Raw genomic sequence first — 16147 nt, forward strand, 5'->3', positions numbered from 1 at the left:
AATCACCCCCTAAGTCAGAAGGTAACTTTTTAACCGAGGCCTCCCGCGACTTGTAGCCGAGCAGGGCTCCATCGCGGTCGGCCTGAAAGTTTGACTTTGCCCCGGTCCTGGTGCAACCAGATGACCCGATTGGCGCTTTTTGTTTCTAAGCGCTAGAAAATAATAATACTTTAAAAATTCATATCTCCGGTTCCCCTGAACCGATTTTAATCGTTTTTGTGTCATTTTAAAGATAAAAATATAAGCTATTTTTATAAATTGGGTTTGGATTTTTAAACTGTTTCCTGTGTTTTATTTAATTACTGTTTTGTGATATTTGAATGCTTTACACTTTGTCTCCTAAGTTAAGCCTTGACGCTCGATGCCAAGCTACCAAGGGTAGAGCTGGGATTAATTTACTGAGACCTAACTGTACCTATGTGGAGGTTAGTGGCTTGTTGCTAGGTGTAGGTACCTACCTGCGCTACCAATAACCCATTTTCCAACATCACTACAATGACATAGCTTTCTTGACCATCCCCATGAATGTGCTGTAGTATCCAGGGCACTATCTTTTCACAGTCCCTCTGGGCGATTTCTGATCACCATGGGTTGTGTTCTAGGTTTCATGGCTTTCCTACTTACAGCACACTGCACACATTCCCTCACTAATATCTCCACTTGAAGGTTCAAGCCAGGCCACCAATAAGAAGAACATAGGGGGTTATTACAACTTTGGAGGAGGTGTTAATCCGTCCCAAATGTGACGGATATACCACCAGCCATATTACGAGTTCCATGGGATATAATGGACTCGTAATATGGCTGGTGGTATCAATGTCACTTTACCGTCACTTTTGGGACAGATTAACACCTCCTCCAAAGTTGTAATAACCCCCATAGTCTTTTTTTCATTATGGAGATTCCCAAATGACAATTGTGTGCTTGATCTAACAACACCCTCTTAGTTTGCTGGGGGAGAATTAGTCAATTTCTAAACAACAGGCCATCACTAGAATCCAACTGGTCTTTTTCTAACCAGAAATATTTACATTATACGCCACTTTGTTCTTTGTTATTCCAACCAGTTTACAACAGCTCCATCGCTTTTTGCAATGCATCATCCATTCTCATTTCCTCTCGCCATCTTCCCTTCCGGAATGATCTCATAGCCAACTTCACACACAAACCCATTTTGATCATCTTCTCCTATTTCACTTTTCTTATCCATATGTATTGTAGGTAATAGTCTAGACAAAGTATCAACTATCACGTTCTCTGCCCCAGGGATTGAATTCCTGCAAACTTACTACTAACTTTGTGGTTCTCCCAGACACAGAGTTAATTCCTTTTGCTTGAAGACCTCACATAAAAGCTTGTGATCCGGTCTTACAAAAAATGTGCTACCCCATAAAAAGTTATTTTGTTTTTATTTGATCGCCCAATGTGCTGCCATAGCTTCTCTATCACAGAGCATCTTGTCTCTGCTCATTTTTTACTCCTTGAGGTGAACATAATGGTATTATCTGGTCCAATTTCACCCTGTTGAAGCACAGTACCCAATCCTTTGAGACTGATATCTGTGGTGATCATAGAAACTTTACTAGGATCAACATCTTTCAGCTTGGGCGCTTGAGCTAATCTTTCCTTTAACTCAACAAACTCTTGTTCCACTCTGAGCTCCATACAAACTCAACACCCTTTCTCATTAAATTCCTCATATTAAAACTTATTTCTGCAAAGTTTTTAACAAACTTATTTTAGTACTCTGCCATTCCCAGACGTTGCATAAGTTCTTCTTTGGTGACAGGAAAAACCATGTATTTATTGGTGTTTACAAGTTCTGCTTTTGGCACTACACCATCTTCTGTTATGATGTGGCCAGATAATCAATGTTTTTCATACCAAACTTTTTTCTAATTAATCTGCTAAATCATAGTCACATAGTTTGCCTAGCACTCGTCTTACCCTAGCTTTGTATTCCTTATCATTCTTCCCAAGTGTAAGTACTTCATGATGATATATCAATTCCACGTAGAGCTTTCACCATTGCTTGTTGGAAGACTGAAGCTGCTGAGACTAAATCAAATAGAAGTCCGGCATTCAGGAAGCTCCCAACAGGTGTTATGAAAGCTGGAAGATCTTTGGATGATTCATCTAATTGAATTTGATGATGAGCTGAAGTGCGGTCTATAATACTAAAGATCTTTCATCCCTTTAACATCATCAATAGTTCTGAAATATTGTGAAAGGGATACCTGTTAACTTTCCCACTCTTGTTTATTTGTCTAAGATCAACAAATAGGTGGTCATTCTGACCTCGGCGGTAAAAGGCGCTTACCGCCGGTCAGAAGACCGTCATAACACCGTCGCTGTAAACCGCCACGGTCATTCTGACCCGCAACTGGCAAACCGCCAAAAACCCGACATCAACAAAAGTCCGCCACAGCAACGGCCAGCGAAAAACTGGCGATGACCAAACCTCCACCGTCACGCCAACAGAAATACGCCCATGCCATTCCGACCCACAAATCCCCGCAGCGGTCTTTCAACCGCGGTATTCCATTGGCAGTACACACCGCCGCGGTCAAAATACACACACCTTTACAAAACACTACCACATTGGACAATTCAAAATACACACACCTGAGACACATACACACACCACTCCCACACACCCAATTAAATATAAAACACACACCCACATCACCCACAAACCCTTACAACCACAATTGCGACTGAAGGACAGAGAGAGACAGCACAGCATAGAGTAGACCATCACACAGAGGCAAATCACAACATCACCCACACAATATCCACGCACAAAACACCATACACCACCACACTCACCACACTCTTCAACACATACACCACCCCTCACTTCATCCACACCACCCCATGGCACCCCAAAGACACCCCAGGTTCTCTGACGCCGAACTCAGGGTCATGGTGGAGGAAATAGTTCTGGTAGAGCCCCAGCTCTTCGGGGCACAGGTGCAGCACACCACCATTGCCAGGAAGATGGAGCTATGGAGCAGAATAGTGGACAGGGTCAACGCTGTGGGACAGCATCCACGAAATCAGGACGACATCAGGAAGCGGTGGAACGACCTACGGGGGAAGGTGCGTTCCATGGTATCAAGGCACAACATCGCGGTACAGCGGACTGGCGGCGGACCCCCACCTACTCCCCCAGAATTCACAGCATGGGAGGAGGAAGTCTTGAACATCCTGCATCCTGAGGGCCTCGCAGGAGTAGGCGGAGGAATGGACTCTGGTAAGTCAAATCTTCACTACTTCATTCCCCACCCCACCTGCATGCCAAATCATACCCCCCACCCTCACCCCCATCCCCATCACACCAACTCCTTGCAAATGGCTCACCATCACAACCCACCCATCCCAAAACCTAGCCCTGCATGCCTCCCCAAAGCATGGACACCCATCACCAAAGCATGCCCACTGCACATACCCATCTCCCCCACAAGCCACCGTCACAAAAGCCCCCACAAGGGAATGCCAGCACTGGGGTACATGGCCACCCACCCATTACACGAAATGGCACACACAGAAGCAATAACCATACTCTTATACCCCTGCAGGACCCGAACGCCACCACACCACCCAGGAGGGTCCAGAGATGTCCATCCCACCCCCACAAGAGGCCCCCAGTGATGACAGCAGCTCTGTCTCCCTGGACCCCGATGACCAGCCCGGCCCATCGGGGACCTCGGGACAGTCGGTTCCCCACAGACAGCCACAGGCTACAGCAGACCTAACCCCCTCTGGGAACACCAGCACAGCTCCCACCCAGCGGGCCCATGCCTCTGTCTCCAGGACACGTCAATCAGCGGTGTGTCCACCACTACAGGGCACCCAGGTTGACCCACCACCCCAACAACAACAGGGACCTGGGGGCAGTGGTAGTGGGCACACGGTCCAGGGGACAGAGGCCCAGGGAAACAGGGGAACTGGGAGGGCTGCTGTGCGACAGGGGGGGGACAGGCCCAGGGAACCGACTCTCCAAGAGGCCCTCTCCTCCATCATGGGAGCATACCACCACTCCCAGGAGACGATGGCTACGGTACTGGCCAGGTTCCAGGAGATCCAGCTACTGCAGGAGGAACAGTACATGGGGTTCAGAGAGGAACTGAGAAACATTAGTTCTGCAATGGGGACCATCGTCGTGGCCCTTAACCAGATAGTCACCACATTGCGGGACCATGTGGCACCACAAAGGGCCCCTGTCACTAGCCTGGACCAGGAACAGCCTACCACCTCTGCCGGCGCTAGTGGACAGGAGGCCCCCACACAACGACAGGCCAACAGAACCCCACCTCCTGCAGAAGAAGAACCATCCCGCAAGCGGTACCTGAGATCTCACAAGAAGACAGAGTAGGATGCCAAGACCCCCGCCAGCAAACGATACCCCCTGATGTCATCCCACTGTCCCACATTGTCACCCTGTCCAAACTTAAACTGCCCCTGCTCCATCCTTCCGCAGGCATATGGACAATGCACCTGTGAGACTGAAAACTGGACTCTGCCATGGACATTACTCCACCATCACCCATCACCGTTTTACAATCATGTCCCTAAATTTAGCACTTTAATAAAATCACTTATTGCACTTAAAAAATCTGGAGTCTGCTTGTATTTTGAACAAATGTATTAGACATAACTTTGCCAAAATGTTCAGTTACATTGTGATGACAACATACCACTGTCACACAGCTGTAGCCCATGGGCAAACAAAGCAGAGGTCACGCAGTGGGGCCCACAGCTCTGAAAACGGAAGGGAAAGTCACAACTCAGTCAACAGGAACTGGGGGGAAACACAGACAGTAGAGAGGCAGGAGACTTTAAGTAAATGTAAAATGGCGGGGTTGATTCGTACCTGTGTGCTACTGAAAATACTGTTGTATCACTGTGTCCCTGTTGTATGTGTCATCCCCGTCGTCTTCCTCCTCTTCACTCTCCACAGGCTCCACAGCTGCTACAACACCACCATCTGGACCATCCTCCTGCAGGAAAGGCACCTGGCGTCGCAAAGCCAGGTTGTGAAGCATACAGCAGGCCACGATGATATGGCACACCTTCTTTGGTGAGTACATTAGGGATCCGCCTGTCATATGCAGGCACCTAAACCTGGCCTTCAGAAGGCCGAAGGTCCGCTCGATCACCCTCCTGGTACGCCCATGGGCCTCATTGTACCGTTCCTCTGCCCTTGTCCTGGGATTCCCCACTGGGGTCAGTAGCCACGACAGGTTGGGGTAACCAGAGTCACCAATTAGCCACACACGGTGTCTCTGTAGCTGTTCCATCACGTAAGGGATGCTGCTATTTCGCATGATGTACGTGTCATGCACTGACCCAGGGAACTTGGCATTTACATGGGAGATGTACTGGTCAGCCAAACAGACCACCTGGACATTCATCGAATGATAACTTTTTCTGTTCCTGTACACCTGCTCACTTTCACTGAGGGGAACCAAAGCCACATGGGTCCCATCAATGGCACCAATGATGTTGGGGATATGGCCAAGGGCATAGAAATCACCCTTCACTGTAGCCAAATCGCCCACCTCAGGGAAAACAATGTAGCTCCGCATGTATTTCATCAGGGCAGACAACACTCTGGACAAAACCTTAGAAAACATAGGCTGATACATCCCTGATGATATGGCCACTGTTGTTTGGAATGATCCACTTGCCAAAAAATGGAGTACTGACAGAACCTGCACCAGAGGGGGAATCCCTGTGGGTTGGCGAATGGGGGACATCAGGTCTGGCTCCAGCTGGGCACACAGTTCCTGTATAGTGGCTCGGTCAAGTCTGTATGTCAGTATGACATGTCTTTCTTCCATTGTCGACAGGTCCACCAGCGGTCTGTACATGGGAACATTCCTCCATCTCCTCGCAAGTCCCAGCGGACGGTGCCTAGGAAGGACAACATGGAGCACAGAGTCAAGCAACCCACAGGTACGTAACCACAGCTTGCACAGAACACGATTCGCTATGCATTGAATGGCTTGTATGAGTGGCAATGCAAGGCCTAGGCCTGTGTGACGCAGTAGAAATTAAGCCATGTGGGCCCTAGAAATGGCGGCTGCCTGACCTGTGAAGTGTGACAATGGGATGTGAGGTCAATGCGCTGGCGTGGAACACCGTGGCGGTAGGCGGTTGAAGACCGCGACGCAAAGCAGCATTGGTTAACATTGAACCCTATGGGTCTCAGGAGCCAATGACGACTTGCGCCGGTGGTCGCGGTACGCACCGCCGCGGTACACACCGCTGCGGGCGTGACTGCCATTTTCTTTCTGCTTAATCACTCGAGACCTGATCATCCACAGGAGAGGACCTATACTGCAAGTGCTGCTGTGACCTCGGTCTGGAAGATACAATGGCTGCTGCGACTGGGGAAAGGGCCCCTGCCTTCACATCTGAGGAATTGGAGAATCCACCCCCAGTATGCGCTACTCTACAGTCCTCCAGACCAACAGGTAAGTACACTGGGACCATGCTTTGTGGGCAATGCCTGTGTTGAGGGGGGTGAATGAAAGATGGTGGGGAGGGGAGCGAATGAGGCATGCATCGCACGACAGATGAGAGCATGTGCCATATGGCAAGGTTGAGGAGGGGGGGCCACTCACATCGACTATGCAGAAAATGATGATATTTATTTTCCCACCCTGTCCATGTCACATAGGTCAGCGCCCATCAGAAGATCGACATTTGGCGTGCCATTGCCAAGGACGACCGGACCCTGGGGGTCCACAACAGACGGGGAACCCATTGCCGCAAGAGGTGGGAGGACATCCGCCGCGGGAGCAGGAAGACCGCGGAGGCTCTGCTGGGGATGGCCTCCCAACGTAGGAGGGGTGGCACCCGTCAATTGACCCACCTGATGTCCCGGATCCAGGCGGTGGCCTACCCCGATTTGGATGGGCGCGTGAGGACATCACAGCAGACACAAGGGGGTGAGTACCAGCACATTCTGCTATGTTAGCGCACAGTGGAGGTGTCTAGGTGGGGGAGGAGGGCTGTGGGTATCTCTAGGCCAGGGCGATTTCTGTAGGCTGGGCCCCTCCGTAAGGCCTGGCCCTGTGCCCCCACCCCCCACCTCTGTAGGGTGCTAAGTACAGCTATCCATGGCCCTGGGTCACCTTTGTGTGCAGTTGTCGTCCATAGGCTTGTAGGCCAAGTCACAATAATTGAGTAGTGTACACCGAGTGCGCAGCGTAGTGCAGGGGGCTTCTGTGTCTGTCCTCTCCGCCAACGATGTTGCCAATGCATGCACTCAACATGTCATTTTTTCTCCCCCCTCCCCCTTTTTTGTGGTCTTCCTGTTCATGTGTGCATTAGCATCATCAGGCGGAGGAGAAGTGGCATCGGAGCACGAGGGAGCTGCATCTCACATGGCCCCGGAGGGCCATGCAACCGACTTCGAGTTCACCAGTGAGACGGAGGGCGAGGGGACCTCCACAACGGGGACCCGTGGAGACGTCAGCGACACAGACACGTCCTCGGAAGGGAGCTCCCTTGTGGTGGCGGCAACATCCGTGCCCACCGCTACAACAGATACAGCCGCCACCCCGCGCACCAGCTCCGCCCTTCAAGCAGCCCCTCAGCGTTCGCCCCGTGCCCGCTCGGCCAGGAAGGCGGGCATCTCCTTCGCCCCAGGCACCTCAGGCCCTGCCCCAGTTACCCCTGCTGCCCTCAGTGAGGATATCATTGACCTCCTCCAGACGCTCATTGTTGGGCAGTCTACCCTTTTGAATGCCATCCAGGGTGTAGAAAGGGAGGTGCACCGGAGCAATGCATACCTGGAGGGCATTCATTCGGGTCAGGCTGCCCATCAGCAATCGTTCAACGCTCTGGCCTCAGCACTGACGGCAGCCATTGTCCCTGTCTCCTGCCTCCCCCCTCCAATTTCCTCATCCCAGTCCCACTCCCCTGTTCCTCTGCCTATCCCAGCCACACCTACAGACCAGCCTGCACACACATCAACACCCAAGGGCAGCTCATCCAGACATAAGCACCACAGATCACACAAGCATTCACACATGCAACATCCACATGCAGACATGCCAACAGCCACTGCCTCCTCTGTGTCCCCCTCCTCCTCGTCTCCCTCCTCCCTCCCTGTGAGGTCTCCACTCACACCTGCATGCACACCACCATCAGCCAGTACGTCCATCACCAGCACACCCACCAGAACACTCCGCACACGTGCAGTCACCACCCCCACTGCCATTTACACGTCCCCTGTGTCCTCTCCCAGTGTGTCTGTCACAGCCTCTTCCAAACCACACAACACAGGCAGCCACCCACCCAACAGCCATCCACCTCACGACAGCCTCCATCACAAGCACCTGCACCCAAAGACAGCACACTTGACTCTCCTACAACCACATCCTCTTCCTCCACTCCCATATCCACTGCACCTACCCTTCCCATTGCTCCTAAAAAGTTTTTCCTCTCCAAAATAACCTCTTTGCATCACCTGACCCACCCCCTCCATCTCGTAAGAGTCCAAACAGCACCTCAGCCACCACAAGCCCTGCACCTACAAGGACCATAGTCCAGGGCTATTGGAGTCCACCAGCTTCTAGGGCAGCAACATCGGCCAGCAGCAAGGGGACAGCCAGCCCACCCCCTGGGAAAAAAACTAAAAAAGGGAAGGGCCGGCGCGAGACTCCAGAGACGGCAGCCCCTAAAGGCACTACCCTGGCACCGTCACCTGGCACATCCACAAAGGGAGGCAAGGGCCCCAGAGAATTGGCGAAGGAGGGCAAGGGCAGCAGGGCGGACATTTCCGGCAGCAGGCGAGCTGCCCAGGAGGGCCCCACCAGCCCCATTTCGGGTGTGAAGGAGGACACCCACGGGCCCAGGACTCCAGCACAGGAGGGCCCCGCAAGCGAAAGGTCGGATGGCGACTGAGCGGAAAATATTGGCCCGATCTGGTTCCCTGGGAACACATGTCAAGCACCGCTGAACAGGGCCCCGCCGTGACAAGCACCGCTGAACAGGGCCCCGTCGTGACAAGCACCGCTAAACAGGGCCCCGCCGTGACAAGCACCGACGAACTGGGCCCCACCGTGACAAGCACCGCTGAGCAGGGCCCCGCCGTGACAAGCACCGCCGAACAGGGCCCCGCCGTGACAAGCACCGCCGAACTGGGCCCCGCCGTGACAAGCACTGCTGAACAGGGCCCCGCCGTGACAAGCACCGCTGAACAGGGCCCTTCCTGTCAAGCACCGCTGAACTGGGCCCCGCCGTGACAAGCACCGCTGAACAGGGCCCCGCCGTGACAAGCACCGCTGAACTGGGCCCCGCCGTGACAAGCACCGCTGAACAGGGCCCCGCCGTGACAAGCACCGCTGAACAGGGCTCCGCCGTGACAAGCACCGCTAAACAGGGCCCTTCCTGTCAAGCACCGCTCCGCTGGGCCCTTCATCTCAAGCACCGCTCCGCTGGGCCCTTCCTGTCAAGCACCGCTCCGCTGGGCCGTCCACGTTATTTCACAGCCATTTACACTGCACTTAAGTAACTTATAAGTCACCTATATGTCTAACCTTTACCTGGTAAAGGTTAGGTGCAAAGTTACTTAGTGTGAGGGCACCCTGGCACTAGCCAAGGAGCCCCCACATTGTTCAGGGCCAATTCCCCGGACTTTGTGAGTGCGGGGACACCATTACACGCGTGCACTACATATAGGTCACTACCTATATGTAGCTTCACAATGGTAACTCCGAATATGGCCATGTAACATGTCTATGATCATGGAATTGCCCCCTCTATACCATCCTGGCATAGTTGGCACAATCCCATGATCCCAGTGGTCTGTAGCACAGACCCTGGTACTGCCAAACTGCCCTTCCTGGGGTTTCACTGCAGCTGCTGCTGCTGCCAACCCCTCAGACAGGCAGCTGCCCTCCTGGGGTCCAGCCAGGCCTGGCCCAGGATGGCAGAACAAAGGACTTCCTCTGAGAGAGGGTGTTACACCCTCTCCCTTTGGAAAATGGTGTGAAGGCAGGGGAGGAGTAGCCTCCCCCAGCCTCTGGAAATGCTTTCTTGGGCACAGATGTGCCCAATTCTGCATAAGCCAGTCTACACCGGTTCAGGGGACCCCTTAGCCCTGCTCTGGCGCGAAACTGGACAAAGGAAAGGGGAGTGACCACTCCCCTGACCTGCACCTCCCCTGGGAGGTGTCCAGAGCTCCTCCAGTGTGCTCCAGACCTCTGCCATCTTGGAAACAGAGGTGCTGCTGGCACACTGGACTTCTCTGAGTGGCCAGTGCCACCAGGTGACATCAGAGACTCCTTGTGATAGGCTCCTTCAGGTGTTGCTAGCCTATCCTCTCTCCTAGGTAGCCAAACCCTCTTTTCTGGCTATTTAGGGTCTCTGTCTCTGGGGAAACTTTAGATAACGAATGCAAGAGCTCATCCGAGTTCCTCTGCATCTCTCTCTTCACCTTCTGCCAAGGAATCGACTGCTGACCGCGCTGGAAGCCTGCAAACCTGCAACATAGTAGCAAAGACGACTACTGCAACTCTGTAACGCTGATCCTGCCGCCTTCTCGACTGTTTTCCTGGTGGTGCATGCTGTGGGGGTAGTCTGCCTCCTCTCTGCACTAGAAGCTCCGATGAAATCTCCCGTGGGTCGACGGAATCTTCCCCCTGCAACCGCAGGCACCAAAAAGCTGCATTACCAGTCCCTTGGGTCTCCTCTCAGCACGACGAGTGAGGTCCCTCGAATCCAGCAACTCTGTCCAAGTGGCCCCCACAGTCCAGTGACTCTTCAGTCCAAGTTTGGTGGAGGTAAGTCCTTGCCTCACCTCGCTAGACTGCATTGCTGGGAACCGCGACTTTTGCAGCTACTCCGGCCTCCGTGCACTTCGGGCGGAAATCCTTTGTGCACAGTCCAGCCTGGGTCCACAGCACTCTAACCTGCATTGCACGACCTCCTAAGTTGTTCTCCGGCGACGTGGGACTCCTTTGTGTAACTTCGGGTGAGCACCATTTCATGAATCCTCGTAGTGCCTGTTTCTGGCACTTCTCTGGGTGCTACCTGCTGCTAAGAGGGCTCCTTGTCTTGCTCAACGTCCCCTCTACCTCCTGTTTCAATTTGCGACCTCCTGGTCCCTCCTGGGCTACAGCAGCATCCAAAAACGCTAACCGCACGATTTGCAGCTAGCAAGGCTTGTTGGCATCCTTTCACCGGGAAAACACTTTTGCACGACTCTCCACGGCGAGAGGGATCCGTCCCCCAAAGGGGAAGTCTCTAGCCCTTTTCGTTCCTGCAGAAACCTCAGCTTCTTCTGTCCAGTAGAAGCTTCTTTGCACCCACAGCTGGCATTTCCTGGGCATCTGCCCATCTCCGACTTGCTTGTGACTTTTGGACTTGGTCCCCTTGTTCCACAGGTACCCAAGATTGGAAATCCATCGTTGTTGCATTGTTGGTTTGTGTCTTTCCTGCATTATTCCTCAAAAACACCTTCTTTGTCCTCAGGGGAACTTTAGTGCACTTTGCACTCACTTTTCAGGGTCTTGGGGAGGGTTATTTTTCTAACTCTCACTATTTTCTAATAGTCCCAGCGACCCTCTACAAGGTCACATAGGTTTGGGGTCCATTTGTGGTTCGCATTCCTCTTTTGGAGTATATGGTTTGTGTTGCCCCTATCCCTATGTGTCCCCTTTGCATCCTATTGTAACTATACATTGTTTGCACTGTTTTCTAAGACTATACTGCATATTTTTGGTATTGTGTATATATATCTTGTGTATATTTCCTATCCTCTCACTGAGGGTATACTCTGAGATACTTTGGCATATTGTCATAAAAATAAAGTACCTTTATTTTTAGTATAACTGTGTATTGTGTTTTCTTATGATATTGTGCATATGACACTAGGTGGTACTGTAGTAGCTTCACACGTCTCCTAGTTCAGCCTAAGCTGCTCTGCTAAGCTACCATTATCTATCAGCCTAAGCTGCTAGACACCCTATACACTAATAAGGCATAACTGGGCCTGGTGCAAGGTGCAAGTACCCCTTGGTACTCACTACAAGCCAGTCCAGCCTCCTACAATCTGCCACTATACAGACACGCTCACAAGTCCGGCAGCCCAAAGGTCAGTGATAAACTGGCGGTACCAAAACCCACACCGTTACGCCAACAGAAATACGCCCACAGCATCGTGACCCACGAATCACCTCAGCGGACATTCAACCGCGGTAAACCATTGGCGCGCTCAAAATACACACACACTAACAAAACTACACTACATTGGACAATTCAAAATACACACATCTGACACACATACCCAATCCAATATAAAACACACACCCACATTACCCACACACAACCCCTTACAATGCCAACTGAGAGAGAGAATAGCCAGGAGCACCCACTGAATCTGAGCCACATAACACCATCACCCATACAACATCCACGCACCTCACAGCACACAGCCCAACACATCACCCTCACAAATACCACTCACACTACATCCATGGCACCACAAAGACACTCCAGGTTCTCAGAGGAGGAGCTAATGTTCATGGTGGAGGAAATAATCTAGGTAGGGCCACAGCTATTCAGATCATAGGTGCAGCAGACATCCATTGCAAGGAAGATGGAGCTATGGCGGAGAGTTGTGGACAGTGTCAATGCCGTGGGACAGCACCCCAGAACAAGGAAAGACATCAGGAAGAGGTGGAATGACCTAATGGGGAAGGTGCGTTCCGTAGTTGCAAGACACCAGGTAGCAGTACAGAGTACTGGCGGTGGACCCCCACCTCCTCCCCCACAACTAACAACATGGGAGGAGCAAGTCTTGGCGATCATGCATCCTGAGGGCCTCACAGGAGTAGCAGGAGGAATGGACTCTGGTAAGTCAAATCTTTACTACTATATCCCCCACCCTACCTGCATGCCATCACAAACTCCTACCACTACCCTCACCCCCGTCACTCCACCACCTCACATATACCCCACTATCACAACCCACCCATCCCAATACCAAGCCCTGCATGCAACACCAATGCATGGATACCCATCCCAGACCTGCAAGGACACCCATCACCAAAGCATGCACACTAGTGACAATCACTTAGCCAACCAATAACATCTCACACAACCCAAACGTGCCTTGCTAATAACAACCATAGAGGGAAAGATATCCATGCACAAGATGGCACATGCAGATACAATAACACTGCATTTACATCCCCACAGGACCCCCACTCAACGTCACCGGAGAGGAGACGCCATCAACATCCAGTCCCCCCACAGAAGAGGCCCACAGTGATGACAGCAGCTCTGCACTCCTGGATCACGATGACCAACCTGGCCCATCAGGGACCTCTAAACAGTCGGTTACCCTGCCACAGTCCCACCACAGAGCCTCCCCCTCAGGAAACAACACCTCAGCACCCACCCTGCGGGCCCATCCCTCTGTCCCCAGGACACATCAATCAGCAGTGTGTCCACCACTACAGGGACCCGAGGCAACCCCACAAACCCAAGACAATCAGAGACCTGGGGCCAGTGACAGTGGGCACACCATTCAGGGGACAGAGGCACAGGACAACAGGGAAGCTGAGAGGAATGCTGTGTGACAGGGGGAGGACAGGCCCAGGGAATCCACTCTCCACGAGGCACTTGCAGTGATCCTGGGAGCATACCAGCAACTGTACAAGTTGCAGGAGACCCAACGGATGCAGGAGGGACAGTACTTGGGGATCAGGGAGGACCTCAACACATCCACACCATCCTGGTCACCATTGCAGGGGTGCTGGCTGACATGGCCAACACCATGAGTGAGGCAGTGGCACACCAACAAGCCCCTGACACTAGTCACACCGAAGAACAGCCCTCCACCTCCCCCGGAGCTAGTGGACAGGAGGCCCCGTCACAGGACCCACAGGCCACCAGCACCCCACCCCTTGCAGAAGGAAAACTACCCCACAAACAGTCCCTGCGATCCAGGCAGGAGCCAGAGAACATTGCCAAGACCCCCACCAGGAAAAGGGACTCTCCTGAATGTCATCCTTCTGTCCCACTCTGTCAACCTGTCCACCTTGTATTGCCATTTCTCCCCTTCCTATGCCCCCTTGGACAATGCACCTGTGATACAAATAGACTGGACTCTATCCTGGACATTCCTCCACCATCACCCCAGCCCATTGCACCCCCCCCTACTTATTAGCACTTAAATAAACACCCTTGGAACAAACCCAAGTATGGAGTCTGTCAAATGATTGAATTATGTATTCGTTTAACAAGCTGTAAACATTGCAATTCATATGTACAATTATATATACATAGGTATGACCTGTAGTGGGCAGCAGTAAACACACCAGGAGCCAGAGTGGGGCACAGAGATCTGAAAATAGAGATGCCAAAGGGTAAAGTAAGTGGCCATAGACATAGGGAAATCAGGCTGCCATGTACAATGTCTAACACAAAACTGCAATGGAAAGAGACGTTACAGTGTCTTACCTGTGTGTCACTGGAAGTACTGTTGAATGAGTGAACTTCTGCTGTCCACATCTTCTTCCTCTGCCTCCTCTTCCTCACTGTCCACAGGCTCCACCGCTTCCACAATGCCATCTCCAGGCTCATCCTCCTGCAGAAAAGGCACCTGGCGTCTAAAGGACAGGTTGTGCAACATGTAACATGCAACGATGATCTGACACACCTTCTTGGGTGAGTAGTACAGGGATCCACCTGTCACTGGAATCTGGCCTTCAGGAGGCCAAAGGTTCTTTCAATTATCCTTCTTGTTCGCCCATGTGCCTCATTGTAACGTTCATCTGCCCTTGTCCTGGCATTCCTCACTTGGGTCAATAGCCATGAGAGGTTGGGGTAACCAGAGTCACCAGCAAAAACCGATGGATACCTGTTAGCTAGACACGAACCCTTAGGGCCAAACCCAGGCACATACACCAACATATATTGGGTGGGACCATGGGCTCACCTATTAGCCACACCCGGTGCCTAGAGTGTTGAGACATCACATATGGAATGCTGCTATTCCTGAAGAAAAGGTATCATGCACAGAGCCAGGATACTTGGCATTCACATGGGAGATGTTCTGGTCCACCAAACACACCATCTGCACATTCAGAGAGTGAAAGCTTTTTCTATTACTGAACACTTGTTATTTCTCCGGGGGGACAAATGCTACATGGGTACCATCAATGGCACCAATGTTGTTGGGGATATGTCCAAGGGGCATAAAAGTCAGCCTTTACTGTGGCCAAATCCTCCACCTGGGGGAATTCGATGTAGCTGCGCATGTGTTTCAGCAGGACAGACAACAATCTGGTCAACACGTTGGAGAACATTGGCTGAGACATCCCTGATGCCATGGCCACTGTCACTTGGAAGGAACCACTTGCCAGGAAATGGAGCACTGACAGGACCTGCACTAGAGGGGGTATACCGGTGGGCTGGCGGATAGCTGAAATCAGGTCTGGTTCCAATTGGGCACACAGTTCTTGGATTGTGGCCCTATCAAGTCTGTAGGTAAGGATAATGTGTCTGTCCTCCATTGTCGCCAGGTCCACCAGGGGTCTGTACACGGGGGATGTCTCCATCTCCTATTCATCCTGAGTGGTTGAACTTTAGGGTGGAAGACGGTGAGCAGAGGGTCATATTCACACACATGTGAAATTTAGAATGCATTTTTTCCTACACAGAAACAGTATGTGAATTTGAGAGTCAGTTGATGTGCCAATGTCTTCTGTGATGCAGTTAGGTGCCATGGCCTGTGCCCCCCTGAAATGGCAGCTGCCTGACCTGTGAGGAGAGATAAGTGGAAATGAGGTAATTCGACTGGTGTTGTGTGGCGTTGTGGTCGGTGATCAACTTGGCATCGATTATCATTGGGCCCTATGGGTTCCAGGAGCCAATGGCGATGTATGCACCGCTGTAAACATGACCCCCATTTTCTATCTGTTCACTCACTTGCTACCTGACCTTCAACAGGAGAGGACATACACTGCAAGTGCTGCTGTGACCTGTGTCTGGAAGCGACAATGGATCGAGTGTCTGGGGAAAAGGGCCCCCACCTTCACTTCGGAGGAGTTGCAGAAACTGGTGGATGGGGTCCTACCCCAGCATACTTTACTCTGTGGTCCTCCAGACAAACAGGTGA

The sequence above is a fragment of the Pleurodeles waltl genome, chromosome 5 (assembly GCF_031143425.1).
Source record: "Pleurodeles waltl isolate 20211129_DDA chromosome 5, aPleWal1.hap1.20221129, whole genome shotgun sequence".
NCBI classification, from domain to species: domain Eukaryota; kingdom Metazoa; phylum Chordata; class Amphibia; order Caudata; family Salamandridae; genus Pleurodeles; species Pleurodeles waltl.